The sequence below is a fragment of the Dromiciops gliroides genome, chromosome 2 (genome assembly GCF_019393635.1).
Source record: "Dromiciops gliroides isolate mDroGli1 chromosome 2, mDroGli1.pri, whole genome shotgun sequence".
Classification (NCBI taxonomy): Eukaryota; Metazoa; Chordata; class Mammalia; order Microbiotheria; family Microbiotheriidae; genus Dromiciops; species Dromiciops gliroides.
The window spans coordinates 66568365-66589368 of NC_057862.1; the positions used below are offsets into that span (position 1 = coordinate 66568365).

General features: G+C 33.2%; 1 protein-coding gene and 1 pseudogene across 4 annotated transcripts in view; one reads left to right on the forward strand and one right to left on the reverse strand.

Annotated features, from left to right (window-relative positions):
• NRG3 (neuregulin 3) overlaps positions 1-21004 on the forward strand; it is a 1197616-nt gene that overhangs the window by 629920 nt on the left and 546692 nt on the right. The window lies entirely within an intron of this gene.
• LOC122741436 lies at positions 15972-18907 on the reverse strand (annotated as a pseudogene).

The following is a 21004-nucleotide window of genomic DNA, read 5'->3' on the forward strand; positions in this document are numbered from 1 at the left end:
TGTGGAGACAGGAATAGCAAGTGAAAAGCCACAGAAATCTAAAGAAGTATATTATAGGAAGAAGAGCAAAAAGATGATTACCACTGTTTCATGTAATATTATATAAAAGACCAAACTCAGAATCAGGAAGACCTGAGTTCAAGTTCCATTCCTGATCCAGTTTTTTTTTTTTTTTTGGTGAGGCAATTTAGGTTAAGTGACTTGCCCAGGGTCACACAGCTAGTAAATGTTAAGTGTCTGAGGCCAGATTTGAACTCAGGTACTCCTGACCCCAGGGACTGTGCTCTATCCACTGTGCCACCTAGCTGCCCTGATACAAACTTACAATGTGACACTGGGCAAATAACAGTCCTTTAGTGTTAACTTCCATCACATCATTAATTCTCTCGAGGGCTTTAAGTTGCTGAAAAATAAATGCATATTCATAGATAAATAAAATTATAGGGAATCATAAAAGTGTGTGTGTGTGTATTTGTGTGTCTATGTCTGTGTCTGTGCATGTTGTGAGGTATATTTGATCTCATGAGCCAGATTGTTATGGAAGTTCTGGGGTCTTTGTGATTGATTTCAATGCTACTGTAGGAAAAGTATCACTGTATTTAATGAAGTGCCATGATATTGCTATAATATATTGAAGTGCCAGTCAAGGGGACTCCTTCCAGCTGAGGCTATTTGTAATTTTAGTTACACCAAAGGAAACTTTCATATTCATTTAAAGAGTGTAGTACACGCTATTTCAAATCTCTAGGATTCTTGGAAACTAATATTCTATTTGTAATCATTGGCTTCAAGTTTGAATTGCTTGTTCTGTTGTGAATAATGTATAACTAGATTAGAGGGGCACGTCTGGAATTAGTAAGTGGCAGTATGTGTCATAATTGGGATGAATTTATCTTGCAAGTTCCCAGTAAAAGTATTCCTAAAAATAGATAAGGGAATTTTATATGTCTTAATTGATTCAAAGGTGAGGCACTTAGTGAAGAGGGAGACAAAAAAGGGGGTGATTTCATTTGTTTCTTGGATATTTTTTAGATACTTTCCTAGAATGGTGTAGACTCTAATCACTGTGGGAGGCTGAGCAGTAGGGGGATGGATTAAAATGCTTCTGGAAAAAATGTCCAAGAGGATAAAATAAAGAGAGGTTTACACCTTGGCATTTCTCATTTTGAAAGATGGGGAACTGGTGGGAGCTCACTCCAATTCAATAGAGAGTTCACAAAGGATGGCATTTGCTAACATTAGGGATCCTTTTGGAACCTGGTAAAATAATTTGGATTTGCATCTGATCATTAAGGATTTAATTTTAGTCTCATTTGTGAAGCAGATCATGTTGGTATAAAGTGTGAGTTTACTGTTTGAAAGACACAAAGGGCAAATTGATGTCTGTGGTGTGTTGAAAGGTTTCCAGCAATTTACAGAAGATGGATTAATGTGTATTTTCCTGCAGGTGTTTCTCTGATAGATTGATGGTATTAAGTAGAATAACAAAACTTTCATTTAAATTAATGTGTTTTAATATAAAAATGTACGAGAAGTGAGCATCATAATGTTTAGGAAGATAAGAAGGAACAGAGTCCCAAGAGGTCCTCTGGGAAAAACACTAGCTAGTGATTTATGATCTTTGGAAGTACATCTACAGTCCATCCTGAAGCCCTGTTAATGAGGAAAGGATAATTCTTTCCTACTATATATCAAATGCTTTTATGTTATGGTGTATACACATATTCCTACTAGATTAATGTTTTTAATAAATTAGAAAGAATGTTCAGTAAGAAAGAGTACTAAAATGGAAAAGTCAATGAAGCACAGCCTCTATGGGCCAAGATGCAAATTGCTGTTATTCATTTTTTTTTCTTCGATACTATACTAAGGTTATGACCTAACTATTTTCATCTTAAGTATTGCTGTGACATTCTCTGCATCTGAAATAAATGCAGACTTATTCAAAGTAGCAATTTTTTCTCCTTCCCTGAGATCTCTAAAGGTCTCCTATTAGTTTGATATTTACTTCTAGTAACGGGAAAATAGCAGGAAGTTTTCAATTGGTCAGCCACATAACCTTGTTAGTTCTGTGGCAAGTTTCACTTAGAAACATCTTCCTTTGTAGAAATTGCCTTCAGGGGGACAGTATGGATTAACACATTTGGAGTATTAGAGTAAGAGTTAGAGAGTCCTGGGTTTTAGGAATATTTTAATTCTGAAATCAGATAATACGTATAAAGTTCTTTTCAAAATCTCCATAAAATTGTATTTGTCTTTACAAACTCTAAATAGAGGCCTGAAGTATTTCCTCCATTATCTCATTAACTATTTATTGCCATAAATAATTAGGTATTTTAAAAGTAATGACCAGTCATTTTCTTTTTCCTTTCCTTTTTTTGCTTCTCAGATATTTAAGAAAAATTAAATTATTATATTTTTTTTAACATTTTAAAACATAATTTAGTTCTCTCCTTCCCTCCCAAACCTCCCCCACTCATAGAGAAGGCAAGAAACATGGTAATAATTATACATGTGAAATCACGTAAGGCATATTTTCATATTAGCCATTCTGCAAGAAGAAAAAGAAAAATAAAGAGAATGAAAAATTATCCTTCAATATGCACTGACTCCATTAGTTCTTTTTCTTTTGGTAAAGAGCAATTATCACCATGAGTTCTTCAGAATAAGGCAATTCTGAAGAACTCATGGTGATAATTGCTCTTTACCAAAGACATAGTCATTGTATCAATCAAAATAGTTGTTCATTATCATACAATATTGCTGTTACTCTTTAAGACCTGATAAGCAGCATGGTTTCAGAAAGAAAAACAAAAACAAAAAATTTGCATCAGTTCATATAAGTCTTTCCAGCTTTTTTTGTTTGTTTGTTTTTGTTTTTCTTTCTGAAACCATGCTGCTTATCAGGTCTTAAAGTACAATAGTATTCCATCCCACTCATATATCACAATTTGTTTAGCCATTTCTCAACTGATGGCCATCCTATTTTTTGCTATAACAAAAAGGCTGCTAAAATATTTTTGTACATATATGTCCTTTTCCTGTTATTTTTTTCCTTTTATCTCTTTGGGGTAGAGACCTAGAAGTAGCATTTCTGTGTCAAAGGGTATGCACAGTTATATAGCCTTTGAAACATAGTTCCAAATTTTTCTCCAGAATGGTTGGAAAAATTTACAACTTAACTAACAGTGCAGTTAGTGTCCCAATTTTCCCATATCCCCTTCAGCATTTATCATTTTCCTTTTCTGTCATATTAGCCAATCTGATAAGTGTGAAATGGTCTTCAGAGTTCTTTTAACTGGTATTTCTCTAACCAATAGTGATTTAGATAATTTTTAATATGACTATAGATAGCTTTGATTTCTTCTGAAAACTCCTTGTTCATGTCCTTTTACCAACTGGGGAATGGCTTACATTCTAATAAATTTGACTCCTACATGATTGTATGGTCTCAGTGGCTAAAATGCTGAATTTGGAGTTAGGAAGATCTGATTTGAAACCCAGCCTAAGATACTTACTTGCTACCTGTGTGACCCTGAGCAAGTCATTTAACCTCTATTTGTTTGTTCCTTCATCCTTGAAGTGGAAATAATAATTGCACTTACCTTGTGGGAGGTATCATGAGGATTAAATATCATATTATATGTAAAATGCTTTATAAGCCTTAAGTGACACATAAATGCTAGCTAAGACTACCATGTGTATTTCCTGAAAGGAGGATTTTCTTCCCAATGTAATAGATTGTATGTGTGTATGTGTGTGTGTGAGTGTGCACACTGTCACGTTTTGGAAGTGGAGACCTGTGTTATCATTGTCAGAAATTCATGTTGGGAAAACTCGCACCCATCAAGTGCTACAACCTAACTGTATTTATAGCTATAGAGAATTTTCTCATGTTCTTTGAGTTTAAGTAACTTGCCTAGAGCTCCCCAGATACTATATATCTAAGACTGTACTTATTCGCTGGTCCTCCTGACTCAGAAGTGAACTTGCTCTCCACTTTACCATGCAGCCTCTCAGTTAAGTGTTAGAACATTTAAATTGATTTTATAAGGAATTTCTTGAGCATATAGTGATTTAAATGCAATATATTGCACACACAGTAGAAATCAATATTTTGCTAAAGCCTCGAGAATATATTATTAATTTAAGGTGGGCAGCTCAACATTTAACAAGTTACATAAAAACATCAGCTACATTATTACCATGTATAACTCTAGAATTGTAATACAAATTTGCATTGATTTCAAATATATGTGTTCATATAAAATGTAATAGATTTATCACTCATGAGTATTAATACTAACTTAATGCTGAAAGTTTTGTGTGGTATAATCATAATAACTGACATTTATATAGTGCTTATAAAGTGTACTATGTGGTTCACAGACATTTCATTTGATTAGGATAATAACCCTGTGGGGGTAGGTAATATGATAATAATTACCTCCTTTTTATAAATGAAGAAACTGAGCCTCAAATATCTTAAGAGAATTGCTTAAGATCACACATGCAATACATATAAAACGTAGGGTTTAAATTTTCTTCCTGAGTACAAGCCCAACACTCTGTCCTTGGTAGTGCATTTTGCCTCCCACTTCATTTGGAACAGTTATGGACTTTAAATCTTATCTATATAAGTAACAATGTGCTCCTGGACAAGTCTTGCATCCTCTCTGAACTTCATTTTCCTCATCTATTAGATGAATTTAATAATACCTCAGAATCAATGAAAGAATCATATGAGAAAATGATATAGTACATGAAAAAGCCTAATGTGTTCTATGAATGGAAGTAATAGTAATAGTAGTAGTGGTAGTGGTAGTGGTACTGGTGGTGGTGATGATGGTGGTGGTAGTCATCATCACTGATAGTAGTGGTATCCTGGTTTATTCTTTTTTGTGTCATTGGGCAAGTTTAATTCTAAGCAGAAGGTAACAAATGCATAACAGATCAGGGTCTAGAAACCCACTGAATGACTAATTTATTGATTCCATGAAGGGCCCTAAAGATGAATGTGCTACATACAGTAAAAAGTACAAGGAACTTGAGTTTGATCATATGAATTCAAATCCCAGCTCTATTACCACCTTTGTGATTTTGGGGGAAATCCTTTCAACTGTCTACAAATTTGTTTCTTCACCAATAAGATGAAAGGGGGAAGATTCAAATATATCATCTCTGTGGCCCCTCCATCTTCCAGTTGTAGGTCCCAAGATCCTCTCTGATTTCAGCAATACCTTGGCTAAATAAACCCCCCAAAAAAGACACATTAAGATGCAACATTAAATATTGATACAATACAGATAGGAAGTATGCAGTCATAGTGTTGAAAAGCAGAAAAGCTCTAAAAGAAAATAGCAAATTAAGAAGGTGACTAGAATGCTCATCCATTTTGACTGAGATATCTCATTGCTAGGCATATGCCCCTACAAGGTCAACGATAGAAAGAAAAATACTATATAGGCAAAAAGTAGTTGTAGTAGCACTTTTTAAAGTAGTACTGAAAAGAAAATAAGATAATGCTTTTGGATTTGGAAGTGGCAAAACATGCTGTGGTACGTGAATGTAATTGAATATTGTTAAAGTTATATTCATTCCTTTCACATTTGATTTACAGGAACTTGGCTTGCCAAGGAGGGGCTTCTGCCCTTCACCTGCTCTTTGCACTCCTTTGTCTAAGGGTATTGCCGTTGTCAACTTTTGTTGACCATTAATGAGATTTTCATATTTTTTTGTACAAAGAGCTTGTTCATTTCCCTACTCTGCCCAATGATTGTCTCTGGTTGCCAAGAGCAGACAATTCCACTTTTGTGTACTGTGGGATATCTGTTTTCTTTGCACTAAGGAGCAAGACATAAAAATAGCATTCTGTTTATTATCCCCTTTGAACACTGCTCCTTTTTTCTTTATAAATATAAAATTAACTATGAAGGAGCCTTCCCCCAAAGCTGACATACCTTAACCCAGTGAGTCAATATATAGAGAATCAGGTCTCAAGTAAATAGCATATGGGGGCTAATTGATATGGAAGAAATGTTACATATAAATGCTATGAAACCTGAAAATTTTTTCTTCAAACTGTTATTCAATGACACACAGAATGAAAACCTAAGAAACACATTAGGGACTTACAGACTTTGCTAAGGGGAAAGATAGTCAAATCTTAAATGGGGCTAAATTGGTTTGTCCTTGTTAGTCAGTGCTCAATACTCATCTAGACAACTCTTAGAGACTAACAAGTTACAGAGAAGGTAGCAATTTACATTGCTAGAGAATGTTTCCAAAACTTGGGTCTTCCCTATTTATTGAGGAAATCAGGAGCCTAGTCCCTACATCTTTTTCCAAAAATCTGACCAGCATAATAGCTTATATACCTCTTTCTGTGTATTTTGATAAATATTTGAAAATATTTTCTCTTTCTATAGAAATGAAATAGTTCCAAATAGGTTCTTCCATGGGGTGTCTTTCTGTCTCTATGTGTGTTAACCTGAACTAAACTGTTCTTATAGCCTGACGTTCACCTGGGCTAAGGAAAAACATAGTAAATTATCCTGTAATATCACTGTCCTTTGAAATTCTGAATAATTCCATTGTAGTTTGTTTGAATAGAAATAACCCACGATGTATTGTTTCATAACCATGTATGGCAAAAAGCATTTCAGTCATTATTCTTCCAGCTACAGCATTCATTTCAATAATTGAGGTTTATTTTCCTTAGGAATTCTAAAAGATTTGAACACATCCTAAGGAATGACTTAAATTTAGGTATTTATTTAGAGTATTTTCCTAGTTATCATCTAAAAACTCAAAGGGAAATACAAAAATAACCAAAAACAAAATTAAAAAAAATATTTCTTGTGTTCTATTTGTTTGGCAAGGTATCAATCTATCTTTTCCTACAGATTTTACAGAGCATTTCTTTGATTATGTTAGACTTCTTAAAAACAAGCAAACAAACAAAATTACCATTGCTACCTCAATGACAACTAGTTAGCCAACAAATCCTTAGATTTGGTGTTTAAGGACTCATCTGCTATAATTCCAATATACTTCCAGATTCATCCCTCACAATTATGCTTACTGAGAAGCTCTATAGTATGTTTGAAGCAAAACAAACAAACAAAAAAGAACAACAGATCAGAGAACTACTAGGGAAAATCAGTACCAGTTTATTTGTACCAAGAACAAGCAGGCATGAATCATGCAGAGACCCCTTCCTAAGAAGCTTAATGATTCCCTCTTTCTGAAGGTATATATTTTCTTTGCTCAGTGGTTACAGGGTGTTATCAGTCTCATTAACATGATACAAATCAACCTAAAGCAAATGTAAATCAATTAAATAATACAAATAAGTTTAACAGTTCAACTTAAAGCAAATGCTATGATTATGGAAACAGGAAGGTTTTATCAAAGTCAAGGAAGCCTAGATAGTTGATATGGAGAACAATAAGATCTATTTACTCTCTTAGGGAAAGAAAATAATGAATGTTGACTTCTCAAAGGGGCATTTAAATTTGTTTATTTTCTTGGGAAAAGTAGTTAGTGAATAAGGACTATTTGGCTTCAGTTTGAAGTTTTTCTCAAAGAACATTTTGCTCCTATTAATCCAGGGTCTCATAACATCCATTTGGATAATATGGCAACTCCATCAATTCCAAGTGATTTAAATACTCATTGACCATCTCACTTGAATCTGGATAATAAAATTTGGCATAATACCAGCATACTATCAAGATAGTTTGATTGATAAGGGGGTGGGTCAGTGAAGAGAGTTGTTTTGAGGGGAAAGAGGAGTCAAAATAAATTCTGTAACAAACAAAAAATCTCTCTGGAAGGAGATCAGGAAGATGACAAATGACTATTGTAAATAGAAGAACCTTTTATCAAACACTTGAATGTGCATGATTTAGGGAAAATCAACATGGCAACCTCTGATTTGATTAGGAATAAAATAATCCTGAGCATGAACTTCATTCCCAAACTAACTTCTTCTTCTAAGTTTCCTATTTCTGTCAATATAATAATAATATACCAATATCAGAATAATAATTTTCCTAGTTACTTAGACTCAGGACTATCTTTGATTTCTTCTTCCTAACCTTTTCCTGAATTGAATCAGAAGACAAAATGTTTGTTTTCCTTCAATCAAAGGGTTCAAGTGCTCCATTCAAGTGTTCTTCTGTTTAGAATAGATACATCTTCTCCCTGCCCTCCATGTGGATGGATTTTGAGCTTTGTTACAGACCCCTCCTGCCCCTCAAGGCATCTCCTTTCATTGACCAACCATTTCTCAATAAAAACATCTTGGAAGTACATTGGGAAAAGAAAAGACTAAGTGTGTTAAGGAAGAAGAAATTACAAGAATGTATATAAGTAGAATTACAGCACTAATTTTTATCTTCCAATTGTAGGGGCACAGTTAAGAAAAAATGCATACAGAATATTTTTAATTTTTACTTAATAACATCTGAATTCATTATATTGCTATGTATTTTCTGTCTATGACTATGGTATTTATTTTCTGTCTATAACTATGGTATAACTATTTGGTATATTTTGTGGAATGTATGTTTATTTTTTAAAGAGAGAACAATGTGTATTTGCATGCTGTGATTTTCTCTTTGTGTTTTGGACATGACATAATAAAAACTTACAATGAGCATAATAAGAAATTCTAGGAATTGCCCATTATGATACTTCAGTAACTTATGAATTGAATTGTTCAGTAGAAAGGCTGTTAGTCTGTGAGGTAGTCATATACAAAATAGAGATGAACAAGCAAGTCAGAAATGGGGATGTTCAAGTGGGTATGTTTTTACTAGGTGTCTTTTAATTTTACAATTAAATTTCTGTAATTTGTATTTTTTTTCTTCTGGTTTCATCTCTTGGCACATGGTAGGACCTAATGTTTTATCCAGTAACTATATCTCAGTTTTATCCATTTTCCTACATCTCAGTAGAACATTCTCTTTTAGAGGTACCTTCTGTCTAAATAAGGTTCTAAAAGCTTCTGTTATAAAGCCTAGCTCTTTATGTGTGTGTTTGCATTTCCCCAAAGATGTTATTGCCTTAGAAATAAAAAATGTAATAACAGAGAGAAAAAACTATCTACATCCACAATTCTTATGTACTATTCACTTTGTCATTCAATATCAGCAAATAGAGAATCAATAGTTATCTAGTTATGAAATATAAAGTGTTACCTTTGGGTACAGCTCAAATAGGGCCATACTCTTAGAGTCACTGGAAAGACCCTAAATCAAGATTGTTGCCTCAATCATTAATTGTTGATATGTTCTATGAATATACAGATAACTTTTAGAAGATGGGAGCTTCCACATAGTGGAACTTTAGATGAAAAAGAAGAGTTTGATTAGTAATTTTAAAATTAGATACTGCTGATTGTTATTACTTTATTACTTATTAGGTAGGGCATGAATAAGGATATAAATTGAAACAGTAAAGGATAGCCTATCAAAGAAGATCATTGCCTTGGATCTACATTGCTTACTCTTTAATTAAGTAAATCAACATATAAATTAAGCTAATAACTAAAAATGCATTTTCCTACAAAGTTAAAATTTTTCCCTCTGGTAAAAAGAGAAAAAATAGTGAGGAAAAATGAACAGATACACATGTATCTTTTTTGTGATTTAAAAAAATTTTGAATTTATGTACCCATTAAATCTATACATTAGATAATTAGTATCCTTGGCATCACTTTTGAATGAAATGCTGGATTTTAGAATTAGACATAATATTTTTTATAGCATAAATTGAGTAGTAATAGAATAGGTCTATCAGTAAAATATAAACGGAATATAAATTAAGAGGTTTATTCAGAAAATACCATTTTTACTCCATGTATTTATTAGGAATTACAAATATAAATATCAAAGGATTATAGGAATACCTGATCACTTTTATAGACAAATGAGGAACATATGTCTGAATACACACATACATATGTGTGTTACTTTATGGGAATTACCTATACATGTGTGTATATGTCATACTTTATGGGGATTTTAAGTCTTACTGATAGAAAATATGCATTTGGAAATAAAATAAATTTTCTTTGAATGAGAATTAGCATGTCGGTCCTAATTTCCATGTGTAATTTTAAAAGGTTTTTAGTGAGAGGACAGATTGGACCACATATGAAAGCTGGCATTTTCTGGAATATCCCTGGCATTATGACTGTTCTAAATGTTTATAGTAATGCATAAAAATCTGCACCATGGCACTGAGGCACTAAGGTGAAAGTCTTTGCAGTTCTGAAACAAATTCCTCTCATGGGACAGAGAGATTTGATAGTAAATGCAAAGTAGTAGAGGTCAATGGGATCTGATAACAGGTTTGTCCTCATTCAAATCAGTGCAAACTTATAGCTCTTCCCTTAGTGGATGTGTATTAACAATATGATCTCAATGACTTTCATCTCTATCCCATAATCAAATCAATGATTCCTGCCATTTATAGGGTTTATATTTAAAATTTTATATCTTCTTATTATGTCCCACTCTCCAATGCTCCCTGTTCCAAAAAATCCATCACAACCTTCTTGATTTTGTGATATTTTTGTTACAATATTAAGAGAATTACATTTTCAAAAGGATATAACAGGATAGAAGATAGAAGAATTACAAAACAATAAACCAAGAGCAAAGAGATACATGCATTCATCAGAGACAATCTGCCATAGTGGGTTGATACCTGGCCTCAAGATCAGTAAGACTTAGGTTCAAGTCTGATCTTTCACATATACTGACTGTGTGACTCTAGGCCAGTCATTTGATTTCTCAGGGAACCCCACAAGTCACTTAGCATATAAGTTGGATATCAGATACTAATCTGCATTAGTAGTGGGAATTTCCTTAATACATAATTCCCTTTATCAATGAAATCACAGGTTTGTTACTGTGATTTCATTAATGTGAGCACACCTTCACCAGATGAAGGTTTAGCTAATTCTTAGTAAATGGTCCTTGTGAGTTTCTATGACCACCTAAAAAAAAATTAAAAAAAAAATAACTCATCCAGATACCAGGTTTATAATGATGAGTTTCTCCCCATGTATCTAGTCTGGTCCTCAGAGTATAGGCACATATTCTCTTTCCCAGGATCACATTTGAAGCCATTTTTAGTTTGTAAAGAACTATAAGTGCTTGTATTAAACTATTAGCTACTCTTCAAGGATCTAGGGTCAACTGCATGTCAGGTCAAATCATTAAGGCAGGACTTTAATGGGAGATATAATAATTAGCATTTTAAATTATGTATTTACACAATTTTGGTTACCTTCAAAGAATCACCCATTGTTGACCCAAAACCTAGATGGAAGGTTTGTAAACCATACTCATGTATCTGTATTCTATTGAAATGATAATGCAAAAACTGATGATAATGTCTTTGTACACATTATAATCCATCTACCAAAAAAAGTATGATTATTTGAATATAAATTTAAATATCATTAAAATATAATGTAATTAACATCACATATATCTCAGAAAAATAGTATTTAAAAGATTGCAAAGATTATAGCAAAGGAGTATATGTTTAAACCTGTTTGTATTAAATGCATCAGTTGTATAGTTTACTGGAGTTTAGGCTAAGAATCCATCCAGCTTTAAATATTGTCTTTGACTATAATGTAAGAAATTACTTTGGGAAGATTCTTCTTCTTGTCTTCCTTTAAGTTCCATTTTTTCCCAGTCCAGTGTACAATATCAATTCTAAACTTTTTAAATTTCATAAACTGTATTTTGTAATTATTCTAGAATCTTATGATTGGCTTTATCATAGAAATGTAAAATCCATGTAGTGTTAGATTTATATAGATATATTTGGAAGGATGGTTTCTATTTATATTGCATTATAAAATCTATGGAACAAAGAATTTTTTAAAGTATAGGACAAAATGTTGGAGAAGCTGTGGAAAAATTAGAACACTAATGCATTGTTGGTGGAGCTGTGAACTGATCCAACCATTCTGGAGAGCAATTGGGAACTATGCCTAAAGGGCTATAAAGCTGTGCATACCCTTTGACCAAGCAATACCACTATTAGGTCTTTTTTCCAAAGAGGTCATAAAAAAGGGAAAAGGACCCACATGTACAAAAATATTTATAGCTGCTCTTTTTGTGGTGGCAAGAAATTGCAAATTGAGAGGATACCCATCAACTGGGGAATGGCTGAACATGTTGTGGTATATGAATGTAATGGAATACTATTGTGCTGTAAGAAATGATGAGCAGGTGGATTTCAGAGGAACCTGGAAGGACTTACATGAAATGATGTAGGGTGAGATGAGCAGAACCAGAACATTGTACACAGTATCAACAACATTGTGTGTTGATCAACTGTGATAGACTTGACTCCTCTCAGCAATACAATGGTCCAAGATAGTTCCGAAGTACTCATGATGGAAAATACTCTCCAAATCCACAAAAAAAAAAAGAACTATGGAATCTAGATGCATATTGAACCATACTATTTCTGTTTTTTTTCTTTTTTGACGTTTTTCTTTTTTGTTCTGAATCTTCTTATACAGCATGACTAATGCAGAAATATGCTTAATGTGATTGTACATACATAACCTATATCAGATTGCTTGCTGTCTTGGGGAGGGGGGAGGGAGGAGAGGGAGGGAGAAAAATTTGAAACTCGAAATCTTATTAAAACAAATATTGAAAACTATCTCTACATGTAACTGGAAAATAATAAAATACTTTTATGAAAGAAAAAGCATAGGACAGATTCATTCTGAAACTGGCTATTATTCCCCTTGTCTTCTAATGCTAAACATCATTTGTATTCATGATTCAATGAGTGTTTTTGAATTGACATATCAATTTCTCCATCCTATATGGCATGTTTCATTCAAAGGGAGTTCATGATAATCTTCTCTTTTTAAGCACCTATTCTTCTAAATTTACATTAATTTCAATGTATACACATGTGCACATATATACATATATGTATATATTTACATTCATGTGAATATATATACCCATACTTTTTTGCGTAGTCTAGTGAGTTGTTATAATCATAAAATGTTAGAGATAAATCAAACTTTATAAATATAATACACAACCCCTCAATTTTACAAATGAGGAAGCTACAAATCAAGGAACCTAGTCATACATCTGGTGACAGATTCAAGATTTGAACACAATCTCTAGACTGATGGCATAGTGTTATGGACAAAGGATTGGTTTCAGAGTCAGAGAGCCTAGGTTCAAATACTATCTCTGCAACTTACTACCAGTGTGACTTTGAAAAAAGTTACCTTAACTTTCAGGGCATATTTACTATTTAAACAATAATACTTTGTACTAGGCAATCATTGAGATGACTTCCAGCTTTCTATTCTATATGATCTTTCCCCTTTTCACTACTCTACAAATTTCTAATCATGGAAAAATTTTCTTGTTGTCCATCTAAATTCTCTGCAATTTTGTTCTCTAATGTTTAGGGTCTTTCATCTGAAAGATAAAGTAGCTAGTGGAATCCTGTTTTCCCCACAAATAACTGCTTGCAATTTAAAATACAGAGAGTATATCTTTGTGAAACAAATAAAAGGACATCGCTATGTGGTTTGGTAGCTGCACACATTAGACTTGTGTGTCCCTGTGCACACGTTCAGGGAACAATTTTTATATCCATGGGAGCTATAGTAGGCAGTAACAATTACCACAATGAATGTCACACTGGAAAAAACTGAAAATCATATCTTAGAAATATTGCCAACAGTAAATGATTCTAGCATCTGGTAGAAGTCTCACTCTGCTAAAGCTGAGCCTATGATGTGCTCTCAAGTTGCCTGCTTCACAACTTTGTCATTTAGATAAAATAAGAGGAACTACTACACACTAGTTAATTATATCCAATGTGGAAGATATAGTTGGAGATGGGGAAGTCATAGGAATTGTGGGTAGAAATGACCAGATCTTCCTAGAGTCTGTAATAGTGGATTCAGAATGGAAAAATATTATATAGTTTACATGTCTACTTTTGGGAAGTATATTTCCAAAAGTTCAAAGAAGAGTTAAGAGTGAGATGAAACTAAATGAGATATGAGGTAGAAGGCATGGGGCTTTTTAAAATATGCCATTTATTGATTTGTTTTTGACATTTTCTAATTATAATCCCTCTATTTCTTTCATTAAAAATAATCAAAACTATTAAGCAAAACTATTTTGAAATAAAAATTATGATTTACAGCATTTGATGTTCTACAATTTATCATTTCTTAATAGAAACAAAAAAATTCCCCAGGATGGAAAAGATCACTGATCCTGGAATCAGAAGACCTGAGATTAATTCCAACTTCTGATTCTTAAAACCATATGACTTTGGGCAAGTCACCTATCATCCTTGGTTCTCAGTTTTGGCAAATGATAAATTAATTCATTAGACTAACAAACTCACTGTTCCCATTCAGATGAAAGTCTATAAGCCTGCTATCCAGGTATGTTTTAATACCAGTCATATATATATATATATATATATATATATATATATATATATATATATATATATATATATATATATATATATTTAATACCAGTCATATATATATATATATATACACACACACACACATATATATACATATACATACATATATATACACACACACATACATATGTGTGTATACTTACATTTGTGCATACATATGTAATTATTGTGTATCACCTTTTATTCTTATAAATCTTCCTGTATTTTTTCTGAATTCCTCACACCTATTATTTCCTAAGGTAATTGAATTTTTCCACATTTAGGTATCTTTATTTGTTCAGATATTTTCCAATCAATGGGCAAATGGTGGAATAATGAATAGATTTGGAATGAGAAAGCTGAATCTACATACTATCTTTGACACTTTCTAGCTCTATGATCCTGGACAAGTGACAATATTTTTAACCTCAATCCCTTAATCTGTAAAATGGAAATAATAGCATCACCTATATCACAGGTTGTTGTCAAGTCAACAATCATTCATTAAATGTTGTGCTTTCTACTGTGTGATTATAACTTACGTGATAGCATAATTAAAGTTTTCTCTAACCCTTATGGAAGTATAAAAATGGTATTATCATTCTTATTACAATTATCTCATTTTCGTGTGTAATTCCAAATTGTTTTGGCAAAATTTTAAAAACAATTTAAAGCACCACCAATAATGTGTTATTGTTCTTATCTTCCTATAGTTCCTACAACATCATTATAGATATTAGATACCTGACTTTTATCAGAGTTGATGGATACAAAAATTTTCCTAACTGGTAGTTCCTCTTCTTATTATAGTTGCACTGATATTGTTCATGCAAAACATTTTCAATTTTATGTAATTAATGTCTTCTATTATGTGTTTATTATCATCTGAGCTCTTTGTTTTAATATTTCTCCCTATAAACTATGATATACAACCTTCAAATATCTTCCATATTTATTATGTGACATTTTAAAATTGTAACCATTCATATCAAAAATTTTTGGGGATATGTTATTATATGTTGGTCTAAACCTATTTTCTACCAAGCCAATTACCCGTTTTCCCTAAAGTTATCTTAAATAAGTTATGCTCTACTGAACAGTTTTTATTCTTGAATTTATCTAACACAGGGCTTCTGAGTTTCTTTGTTTCTAGGTCTTTATTATGTAGTTCATTCTAGTCATCTACATTTCATTTTTTTCATCAGTATTAAATATTTTTGCCAGTTACTGTTTTGTAATATTTCTGAAATATAGAAATGCTAGACTCTCCTTTTTCTTATTTTTCATTATTTCATTAAAATACTTAATATTCTTGTTCCTTCATGTCTTTTCATACTAGTGTTTTAAAATGCATAAAATACCACATGGGATTATACATTCAATTATACTGAAATTCAGTTGTCAATAATCCATTTCTAGGTTTGTCACCCAGGTTTGGAAAATACAGCTGTATTGAGCACTAGTCAGTCTCTTTGTCTTTTCTTGATTCCTTTCCAAACATCTGTGTTCACTGTAGAAGTTGATGCCTTTCCATTCTCTTCATCCGGGTTTTCATCATTACTGCTGTCTCCCTGTTCTTCATCTTCTTCCTCTTCCTTCTCATTTTCATAATTTCCTTCATCATCTGATTCTTCATCACTGTCGTTAGTACTTCTGGCAGGGACCACAAGCCTGTTAGGGTTTTTGAGAATTCTCGACCAGAGTCCACATCAAATGGATCTATGTCCTCCTCAGGTTTCTCTGTAGCACCAGCCAGGAACTCATTTTCGACCTGTAGCACCTCCTCGGGGCCACTGCAGGCTGCATACTTGTCTAGGAGCTGACCATTCAGGTCCAGAAATCCCTTTCCCCATTTGAATTTCCGTAGCAAGATAATGGCAAGATCAGAAAAGCCCAGAATGCAAAAAGTGGCAGCAAAAGCCTCCACGCAGGACAGTTTTCAGGGCCTCCCATAGTTGACAGGGTTGGCAGCCACCAGGTAGAGCAGCAGACGAAGGTGGGTCCCTCGCATCTTCCCAAATGGAGTTTCTTCTAGCTTGGCCCAGGAGCAGTCAATGACTGCAACTCCACACTGAGCTACCAGCTGTTTATCTGCTGGCGATACATAGTGCATGCCCATGGGGCTGAGGATCAGCCCGTTGAACCTCTGATTCAGTCGGAGAGTTCGAACTAGACCTTGGCGTGCCAGCTTCCTGCCAGTGCAATTCCGGGGATCACAGTGGCCCAGCTCCCACATGGCCAGGGGGCAGGGCAGTTCCAGCTTGGAAGAGGCACCTTCAGCAGAAGCATCATTTTCTACAGAGGCGAGAAGCGCCGCTTCAACCTCCTCAGTGAAGCTGTCTAAGGAGCCAGCGGCCCGAGAATATCCTTGAGACCGCCTGCCACTGCCTTTGACCCAGTCCGGGCCGAAGCCCCGAGCCGACTTCCTCTAAGAAATCTTTTGCTAGAACCAGGAGGGCACTTGATACAATGACTACAAAAACATAAAGGAAATCAACCGCAAAAGACTTAAAAATTCTTCAATGCAATTGTGATTTCAGAAGACTGATGATTAATCATATTCCCCACCTTTTGCAGAGGGTGATAGACTAGAGGGACAGAATGACACATGCATCTTCTGGCATGACCACTGGGATGATGTTTTCTTTGACTATATTTATTTATTGTACATAAAGGTTTCTCTTTAGGGTGTAAAACTCTTGAGTGGGGAAGAAAGTGGGATGTAACATAGATGCAAAAAAAAAGAAAGAAAAGAGAATTAATAAAATATTAAAAATATAACGTAACATTCGTAAGTTCAGAATTATACAGGCAGAATTAAAAGCAGGGTCATTTTATTGCTATCATGTTCAATTTAATATACACTAAAAACTTTATGATAAAAGTGAACTAATCCACATATAATCCCCCTTTTGTTTTTCTCTGTATAATAAAATGCTCATTTCTGCTGATGTTTGTTGACAATATTTATTTTAAAAAAAATAAAATTTCCTGTTCCGTGGTGTTCTGCACTGAGCAACATGCCTATTTGCCTAACGCATCTCCAGAGCTTCAATGGTCCAGTACAATCCATTCCATTGACTTGATCATGCTTACTTTATAGAACAATCAATCATAATCTAATAATTGATTAAGCTTCTTGTTTTCTCACTAAGCAAACAGATCAATCCAAAGGATTTTATAACACTTTTTCAATGAAGTCTGGAGCTATTGAGGCTTTGATAGATTCAAGAAAACAAGCCAGATGACTCGTTGGATACCTCAGGCAGGAAAAAGTCTTTATGAAAGTGCTAAACATATGAGAAATTTGACTTGAGAGTTGGTTCCCTGGAACCAGCCAAGGGAAAAAGAGCAGTCAAGAAATTGTTTTCCATTAAATAAGGCTGTCTTAGAATACTACACTCTTTCCCCTAAGAAATAAACTCAAGCTTGGCTCACAAAGGTTTAGAGGTAAGAATCCTTTACCTTTCTATTATTTGACAATTTATTTATTCATCAAGTGCTTATACATTTGTAGTTTTTAATTAAAAATAATATTAAACACCTATATCACTAAGCTTGCATATTAACTATTTACATTTATTAATTTCAAAACATCGAGTAACAATGCATTTTTATTTGTTCTAATTCACCATCAGAATTTTTTTCCTTTCTTTTCCCTTTCTTTTTCCTCATATCATCTTCCATTCAGTATATAAACTTCTTCAGTCTGTTTTTTTCACTTTGCATAATTTCATAAAAGTCCTTCCACATTTCTTGGATTATTAAAATATATTTGTCATAATGACATTATGGTGTTTTATTACATTTATATACCATAATTCATTCAGTCATTTGTAACTGCAGAGAATCTAACTATGAAAATCTTTGAATAGGTAGTAGTTCTTTCTTTTGGGGGGAGGGGTCATGCTTTAAGGGTATATTTCCCAACAATTCCATATTTGGGGAATAGTATAATATTTTTAACCTTTTCTAAATGGTGTTCATATAAAGGCCAAAAAGTCTCAGCCATAGACAGTCAAAGCCTCTCAGATTTACTGATTTTCTGTACAGCTAAGTGGTACAGTGAATAAAGTACCGGCCCTAGATTCAGGAGTACCTGAGTTCAAATCCAGCCTCAGGCACTTGACACTTAGTATCTGTGTGACCCTGGGCAAGTCACTTAACCCTCATTGCCCCACCAAAAAAAATAAAACAAAAACAAAACAAGACTTAGTGACTTTCTGAAGAATACACTAATTACCATATTCTTCACCATAGCCTGATGATTTTATATAGAGAGAAAAGCAAGCACATGACTATGTCTAAAAAAGCAAATTACCATGGTTTTTTGCATATGTTTGCTATATTAGAGTTAAGTAGATCTCCTTTTATTAAGTCTTGGTGTAAATACCTTCATCGCAACATCAAATCTGAACTTCTATTAACATTGGACCCATCTTTAACAGTTGACAAGCAATATAATGGAAATTATAATGAGATTATGAAATAAGAGAGGACAAAATCTTATAAATTGTTTATGGGGCTCATACACATATTTTTATGATTTTTTTCTTCAAGAAGAGAGATAGCAAAACAGTAATGAACAGGATAAAGGCCAAATAGCATACAGAAGAAATGAAATTAAATATATCTTAACCGACAGTAAAATAATCATCTAACCTAGTAAGAGTCATCATCTTTATATGAACTCAATCAAGTTATGGGCTGGCTAGAGCAAAGATCAAAATCATGTTATTTTTAATTTAGTGAGGGGAACTTTAGACAAAATTTACTCTAACACCTTCTGTTAATATATGATCAACTCACAAAAGCAGAAGAGTTATGCAGCTAGCTCAAAGACATAGAAATTAAATGGAAAAATCCAAAAGGAACCCAGGTCTTCTGTCTTCAAATCTAGCATTATCAAGACTAAATTAAAAGAATGAATAAGGTAATAAACACATGCAATTAGTTTCAACCTAACAAATATCAATTGCCAAAGATTAAACAAAAGCAAATAGGAATTCCTATAAACATTTAATTTCTTCAGTACCTTCTCTGTATAAAACTTAAAAAAAAAAAAAAGTCTGTCCTTGAGGATGCTGTATCATTTGCAGGGAGTGGTAGTAATGATAGGAGTTGAGTGGGAATTGACAAGTTTGAATGTGGTTAATTTCATCTCTTAAATATTCTTTAGTATCAGAGCTTAGATGTGAACCTAGGTCTCTTTCTAAGTATAGAGGACTTTCTATTATAATATGCTGCCTTTTGGATGCTATTGTTACCAAAAAAAGTTTATAATAATATAATATTCCTCAGAAATCATCACCCATGTATACAAGAACATCTTTGATAAAATTATGAAAAAAGAAACAGGCAAGATGTCACTGATTATTTTGCACAAGAGAACAGATTTTCACAGTCAGAACTGACTATAAGATAGAGAAGATACAAGAGCCCATGGTATTTATTGTTCCTTGATTAAAAACAATAACACATTTGAGTTGTTATACTAAAATTCAAAATTGAAGCTCTTCTCCCACAAATTATCTCCAAGACTTATGATATTACAAGATTACCATATGTATTCAATGTCAGGGATAACTTATTTCTTCAAAAATCCTTTGATAGTCAAAATCAAATGAAGTACGAAACAGTGAGATATGTTGCCCAATTGTGTTCTCTAATGTCATGGTGAGAATCATACACTGCCATTCCCTATCCCACTTCACAATAATCCTCCTATCTCAAACTGGGGGTTAAAAGCATTCTTTAGTTATCTAATAATCACGTCTTTCATCCCTGTGTAGCTATCTCTGAATAGTTCTGATAACTGGCTAATACAAATTTAATAAAACCCATTCCTCTTGTGTCCAGGTTTATTTTCTGAAATATTTGAATTAACCACAGATGATCATTGAATAAGAATTATAAATATTATAAAACTATTATAGACACCCAAATTAACTATAAGGGACATATGAAGAAAGACGGTAGGTATCTGCATCCAGAGAAAGAACTGGTAAATAAGTATATATAGAATAATTTTACATACATGCATGAAACTTACATGATAACATTGTTGTGTTTTTAAAGGGAATAGCAAGTTGTATGTAGTGAATTTGTGGTTTTATTTGCAATCATCTTTTTATTATACTTTCTTAGGAAAAAGTTTGTTTTACTCCATAAATAATAAATGAATGAATGAACACATGAATGAGCAAATGAATGAATGAACAAATAACTAAATAGATGAATAGATGGATGACCAAATAATTAAATAGATGAATAAATGAGTGTGTTTAAATTTTTTAAAAAGCCTAGGTAGGATCTGAGTACATCAACTTTTTGACAATTGGGGTTTCACTTGCACACACACACACACACACACACACACACACACACACAAACACACATATACACAATGCCTTGAAGGTTTTCTTTGAGAGTGGTGCTGAGATAGAGGTTAGACAGCCTGAGAATTAATATGAAATTTCCACCAGATGGAAAGTAA